Here is a 6,403-nt window from a genome sequence, read left to right as displayed (position 1 = left end):
CTGAAGCGAGGACTAAATTAGCACGGAAGACTAAAAAAAACCTGACTGGACTTATTCCCCGGGCACCGAGACATGGCGAACTGTACCATGTCGCGGTGCAAGCTGCTGTGACACGGCATTGATTGTCGTGGCGCGGTGATCAGTTCTAAGTGTTTTTGTGTTTTTGTTTTCCAGATTTTTTTTATTTTAGTGTTTGCGCTAATTACTAAGTGAGTATGGTCCATTGGCATTAGTTAGTCATAAAATAAACCACCATAGATAAAGAAAACTCGTTAAGGTTAAGATTAAAACGATCACACATAGGGCACGTAGGCACAATGATGCAAAGAAGAGTTCGCAATCTAATGTCAAGTTCTATGTTCCACTATGGTCAAGTTTATTTGGTGTCAAAAGGGTACCATGGTTAAGAGTTTGGACGCGTTAACAAGGAAGCCTCCCTTGAGGGTGTATGCCAACGGGCGACTCCGCAAGTTCGTGATTAAATTGAACTCGATTCCATTGTTTGGGTGAATTTAATAACTCGGATGAACTCTTATTGCCATGAGCGTTTTTGGGTTGATAGAGCTTAAATTCCTCGGGGCTAAGACGCATGTAGAACACACACGTTTTTTCAGAAAAATCAAAGGAAGCTGATTGTGATAAAAAAATTATAGCCACTATAAGGATTTCAGGAATGCCGCGACACGGAAAAAAGCACCGTGTCACAGTACAGAACGCCGCGTCACAGCATTCTGCATCGTGACACGGCAGTCACGCTGTGATGCAGCAGTCAAGAAATCTGACTGGTGCCTCTGTTTTCTTCGTTCCCAATCAGGTTATTCAACTTTTTCTACGGGCGAACCTAAAAACGACGTTAAAACGTCTATGAAAATGTAAAAATGCCAATTTAATCACAGGAATACGATTCAAGAATCTTTGAAGTCTCATCCACTCATCTTAAATAAATACCGATCACTCAAATCGATAAATAACACAAAATCCTCCCCATTGGAGTCGCCAAATTGTAGATGTCGTTTGAAGTGCGCCTACGTTAAGCATGTGTGAATATTCTTGGCACTCTAAAGAAGTGGGAATTGAAGTATACGATTAGGGCCAAGGAAAGTAAGGAGCCGCGAACAAGTTTTTAAAGAACTTGTAAACTATTCACGGATTGTAAAAGGCAACCACGATAAAGGGACAACGATTGACCCGTGAAGGTTACACCCCATTCATAATCCATGAGATTGTTAACTACATATGGTTCGGAACCACGAAAGAAGGATCGGGGATGATGGTACGAAGTGAGTCATGGAGTCACATTCGCCCGTATTGGCCTCTATTCGATTCTTATTGTGAAAAGTGATTCCTGCGATCTCAAAGGCATGTAAACAAAGATTCAATTTGCTCCAAACTAACAATTGGCTAAATTAGTTGAATATTATTAATGCAACACAGAAGTCTAAAATATTAGTGATCACTTTAATAAATAACAAGATTAAAAAGGAACCTAAACCGGTTGTCCAAATTATCTTATTAGTCATGATTTTCAATTACATATTCCCTTTAAACATGCAATATGGTGATCAATAAATATATAATAGAATAAACATTAATATTGGAAGCAATTTAACAATAAATTGTTAGTCAATATAAATTAACCTAATCATGATACTAGAAATATAAAAATAAAACAAGTAATTAATTAATTACGCACATTTCGCGCGCTCCTTTAAATTGCTAACCATGAATAAATTGTTAGTAACTTTAATAAAATATAAATCAAATTGAAATTAAATTAAATTAACAATAGAATTGATTTGATCCAAACCCTCAGTTAATTATACCTTTCACGCCTTGGTTTAAGCACGAAACCTCGGGTTAAGTATGGACTCCTTGGAGTGCTTAAGGAAGGAATGATGTAGATAGGAATATAAGTTTAAGGCTTTGAGTATGAGAAAGAAAGAAGAGAATGATTTTTTAGTGTAGAAGAAAGGAAGAGAAAATGATTTAGTGCCCCGAAACTGCAGAAATCAGGTCTATATTTATAGAGGAAATGAAGCAGAGGGAGCACACGGAACCCTAAAAATATAAAAACCTAGTTTGGGGCACCGTGACACGGCATTTTTCTGCCACGACACGGTAAAAAGTGTCGTGACACAGTATAGATTACCGCGTCATGGTGCAATAGCTGCCCTAAAATGATAAAACGCGTGCAGGTTTTACGCAGATAAAACACAGAAAATTCTCGTGACGCGGCATGGGTACTGTGACATGGAAGAAACTGCCGTGGCACGGCAACTTCCACCGTGGCACGGCACATGGCGTTGTGTCACGGTGCACTGCTTTTTACGAAATGCGTCCAAATTCATAATTTTGTGAGAAAAACGCGGAAAATACACGAAAACAGCACCGTGACATGGTATAGAGTATCGTGTAACGGAAATATGCACCATGCCACATCATCTTTTGCCATGACGCGGCATTTTAGCTGTTGCGCGGTAATTCAAGTTTTTTACACGTTTTTAAAACTATGATCACTTTTGATCAGTAACTTGGAATAAGGCATATAATATATCATGGGAAATTTTATCGATTCTAATTTCCTACCCAATTAGAATCAGGTAAAAATAATTTTTAGATTTTAAGATATGACCGTTTTAGTGAAAGGGTGTCGGTTTTGGGCGGAGTTTAGTACTTTGCTCATATCTTCTTCGTTTTAAATCGAAATTGGGCTTATGATATATTGTTGGAAAGCTTGTTTCAAAGCTTACCCAATAAAATAATAATTGGATCAAAATTATAGGGCCACAAAATGACTTTCTCTCGGTTTTGTGATGTGGACACGAAAAGTGGAAAGTAAGTTATGGTTTAGGGAAATGAGCTAGGAATTGGATTGGTTTATGAAATGTATTGAATAGAAATATGGATTAAACACTCCAAAGATTAGTTACTCAACCCGACCAATAATGGCGGTGAAATGTTGTTCATCATTGGGTTTGGTTTCTGGGAGACATTTTTAAGTGTCTACAAGTTGAAGGCACAATCATAAAAACATTATCATTCGAATGAGGGGAATTCACACACGTAATTCCTTTCACATATGACAAAGATTCATGCATAAACTTAAGCTTAAAGCTCAACTTATCATTTCCAACACGCAATGTTATAAGACCACCCCTCACATCAATCAAAGCTCCCGAAGTAGCTAAGAAAGGTCTCCCTAGAATGATAGGGATATTGTCATCTTCCGCTATTTCTAGGACAATGAAATCAACTAGGATAGTGAAATCTCTTATCTTAAGGGGTACATCTTCAATTCTCCCCTTGGGAAACTTGATGGAGCAATCCGCTAGTTGAAGAGTCATTTTGATTGAAATAATCTCTCCTAGCTTAAGTTTCTTGAAAATGGAGTAAGGCATAATGCTAACACTAGCCCCAAAGTCATAAAGAGAATTTTGAAAAAGATTGCCATTGATTTTGCAAGGGAAGAGAAATTTTCGGGATCTTTCTACATATGGGGTAAATCCTTATGAATCAAGGCACTACAACACTCCCCAACATCCACCGATTCCACTTCATTACACACTTTTTTGCCACTCAACATCTCCTTAATAAACTTCGAATAATTGGGCATTTGAGTCTAAGCATCGTTAAAAGGGATGGATAGTTTAATCTCCTTAAGCATAGCTACAAATTTCCTAAATTGATCATCAATCTTGTTCCTTAAAAACTTTTGAGGGTATGAAAGCTTGGGTTTGATCACATCCTCTAGCAACTTTTCTTCAATTTTCACTTTTTCTTTGGCATCTTGACTCTCTTTCCTTGACACATCATGCTCTTTCTCCCTACACGAATCACTTACCTTCTCACCTTCCTCACTCTTCCTAGAAACACTCTCTTCAAGAACTTTACCACTCCTAGTTGTGATTGAATACATCGGTTTCTTAGGATCAACTCCTTGAGGGGGTAAAGAGGTAGGGCTAACACTCTCCTTCAAGGTGTTTGCCAATTGAGCGATTTGTGTCTCTATCATTTTGTTGTGTGTCATCATCTCATTGTACTTTTTGTCACTCACCGACATGTAGGTGTTCAAGATTTTTATTTTGATTCTCAATGATCTCTTCTAAGTTAGTTCTAGAAGATGAAGGTTGGGAATAGGAATTGTCACCATTGCCTTGAGTTCTTGGAGCAAATCCGGGTGGGGGTTCCCTTTGATTGCTATTTTGAAAATTGCCTCGATTTTGGTTGCTCCAATTACCCCGGCCTTGATTTTGGCCGTAGTTTTGGTGATGATTACCATAACCTTGATTTTGGTTTTGGTTTCCATACTCTTGACCTTGACTTTGACCATTATAGCCTTGATTGTTATAGTTGCCTCGGAAATTTTGATTTCCTTGGTTCCTATAACCTCCATTTTGGTTATAATTTTTAAAGTTCCCTTGTTTGTGAAAGTTCCTATTCCCATTGTTCCTTTGGCCATCAAATCTTTGCCCATTACTGTTGTTGGAAACAAAATTCACTTGTTCACACCCATTATTATCAACATCATCACAATTATCAACAAAAGCATGTGGACAATTGGAAGCATTATGATCATACGATCCACAAATATCACAAAACAAACAACCATTTGGCATAATGTTTGAAGTAAAAAGAGGAATAGAGTTGAAAGATGTACATCTCCCCTTATTGTGGGAGGGAAGTATTGGTGCTTGTGATGAAGCACTCTCAAGCTTTGCTTTGATCGAGGTCATCTCCTTTCGCAAATTTGAAATATGTGAGGATAAATTGTTGATGGCATTGAGATGGTCGATCGAATATACCGCAAAACTGCTTTTCTTGTCGACTATCTCTCACCTTTTTGCCAATCCATGTAGTGTCTCACTACATCCTCAATTATATCCACAACCTTTTCTTCCGTCTTGTTCATGATAGGACCTCCAGCTCCGGCATCTAGAAAAGATTTTCCTTGAGGGCTTAGACCTCCATAGAAAATTTGGATGATTTGATAGGTGGGAATCCCATGATGTGGGCACTCTCTTTGATACTCCATATACCTTTCCCATGCCTCATATAAGCTCTCATTCCCCTTTTACTTGAAGCTTTGAATGAGTGTCCTTGCTTTGGCCGTCTTCTTTTGTGGATAGAAACGAGATAGAAACTCTTTTGTCACTTCATCCCACGTCCTCAAAGAGTTTGGTTTCACCTCTTTGTCCAACCACTCTAAAGCAGACCCAATGAGAGAGAAAGGGAAAAGCTGAAGTCGGATGAACTCTTGAGTAACCCCATTCACCTTAATAGTATTCCAATACTTCTCAAATTCCTTTAGATGGTGGAGAGGACCCTCATGCTTTGCACCAATAAATTGACGCCTTTCTATCAATGTAATCATCACCAATCTAATCTCAAATTCGTTTGTTGGTGTTGTAGGAGGAGCTATTCCACTTTCAAACCTATAAGCTCTTAGAGTTCCCAACTCCTTCAATGCTACCCTTGGATTAGCACCCATGCTTTCTCATTCTTCTTCTTCTTGACGTCCTTCCTCTCTTGAAGGACTAAAACTTAAGGAATGATTAGCAACCCTTATCTTCGTGATGGTCCTCTCGATTTCCGGATCAAGTGGCACTAAGGTCCGATCTCGTGCCTTACGCATGCAAATTTCAAGAGAAAAATTTAGTAGCACGACTACCAATGTAGCCTAAAAGAAGAAAAATATTTTTGTGTTTTTCAAATACGATGGAATAGACTCAACAACTATAACAAATAACCATGCTATTCTTCGGCAACGCGCCATTTTGACGACGGGAAAGACTAGGTTGTTGGTATAACTAATCTTCCTATAGCCAAACAAAATTTGTAATCACTTAACAAACCTAAATACAAGTAAAGAGGTAAGTCAAGGGTCAAACAAAAAGGAATGGAAGCAAATGCTATAGTCGCGTGTTAAGCTATCCCGAAGATAAAGTAATTTGTTTAGTTAAGTAAGAACTAATCAACACAACAATTCAAATATAGAAATCAATATAAAAAACACTAGGAAATTAGGATCCACATGCACTCACGATAAACATGTTAATTGGATAGGAGATTAATCAATCAAATAATGAGAGGGAAAATAGTAATTGCAATAAAAAGGAACTTGAAAAGCTATTTCCTAGGCGTCAAACTAGGGGTCTCTACGAATGACTATCATAGGAACATCACAACTTAAGTTCAATCGAAAAATGTAGTTTCCAAATCAATGAGTCGTATCAATGGAAAACTACAATGCAATCTAACTTGAGATTCAAGGTTAGCTACTCCTCAAGAAATCAAACACATGCACAATTTCTATCAACCAATTAAATCACAATATCAAAACAATCAAAATCCCTCAATTAGCTATGAGCTATCATTCATACATGCTTCACCACATCCCTAACAA

At 37.9% G+C, this 6,403-nt stretch overlaps 1 pseudogene; it reads left to right on the top strand.

Moving 5' to 3' along the window:
* The first annotated feature begins 4,997 nt into the window (after nt 1–4,997).
* Nucleotides 4,998–5,095, top strand: LOC145590370 (small nucleolar RNA R71; annotated as a pseudogene).
* The last annotated feature ends 1,308 nt before the right edge of the window (nt 5,096–6,403 follow it).

This window comes from Chenopodium album, chromosome 17 (genome assembly GCF_948465745.1).
Source record: "Chenopodium album chromosome 17, dcCheAlbu1.1, whole genome shotgun sequence".
In the NCBI taxonomy this organism is placed as follows: domain Eukaryota; kingdom Viridiplantae; phylum Streptophyta; class Magnoliopsida; order Caryophyllales; family Amaranthaceae; genus Chenopodium; species Chenopodium album.
Note: the sequence above shows the minus strand (reverse complement) of the source record. Positions and strands in the feature narration are given on the sequence as shown.